Source organism: Phalaenopsis equestris, unplaced genomic scaffold (assembly GCF_001263595.1).
Source record: "Phalaenopsis equestris unplaced genomic scaffold, ASM126359v1 Scaffold000478, whole genome shotgun sequence".
Lineage (NCBI taxonomy): Eukaryota > Viridiplantae > Streptophyta > Magnoliopsida > Asparagales > Orchidaceae > Phalaenopsis > Phalaenopsis equestris.
Genome location: NW_018164919.1, coordinates 211,891 through 213,004, shown reverse-complemented (window position 1 = coordinate 213,004; position 1,114 = coordinate 211,891).

Below are 1,114 nucleotides of genomic sequence, written 5' to 3'. Positions count from 1 at the left end.
CCGCAGATTCAGTAAACAAGTGTAGGATTAGTCAATGTTCTTTATGTCTGGACCAAAGGGTAAAGAATAGGTATGCTCCTATTTAGCACAATATAATTTGAACTAATTCACTTTATCCATTCACTATAATTTCTTATATTGAATATCACATCTGAACCTTCATTAGTATATCTAGTTATTTAATAGTTACTAAAATTACATATTTATTTCAATTGCCTATTAGTGATAGATAAGTAACTTGAACTTCATTGTTGCAATTAAAGTATTAATTTTCTAAAGTCTTAGATCGTAGTTCTAATATTACTCCCTGTGGGATCGATATCTAGGACTCCATTAGAGCCCTATATGACTTAAGCGATACGTATACTTGCGTTAATAAGTGTGACTTTATAATTATTGAATATTTATTACGTCCATACTTATCTTATATTTTTAAGCATATATAAAGTCGTGGTCAAGTTTTTGGTGTCGTTGTGGGGGAGTAAACAAAAATTACAATTAGAGTAACGGACAAAACAGGATTATTAAAAAACTTTTACTTGAATTGCAACTTATTTTCATATTTAGTTAATTATATTACTGGGTACTGATTTCAAATTGTATGCGTAAATTTGGACCTGAAAATCTTATACCCTACGATTAAAATTTGAAAATAACAAAAAGAGAAAAATCGTTCTAGCAAAATGGATTGCAACTCAAGTATTGCTGGAAATGAAAATAAACATCATCAGAGACCTTTAAGGGACTATGCTAATCCTATAGCAGATGAAATTCATTTGAGTGTACAAAACCCTATTGTAACTGCCAATTCATTTGACCTTAAACTTGTTATTATCCAAATGGTACAAAAAAATCAGTTTGGAGGAACACCATATGAAGATCCAAATTTACACCTTGCTAGTTTTTTAGAATTGTGTGCTACATTTCAATATAATGGAGTGTCGAATGATACTGTTAGATATAGAATTTTTCATTTTTCACTGAGGGATAAGGCTAAGATGTGGTTAAATTTGTTAGCACCAGGATCTATTAGAACTTGGGGAGAACTGTCACAGAAATTTCTATCCAAATATTTTCCTCCATCAAAAACTGCTAAACTTAGAAATGACATAAC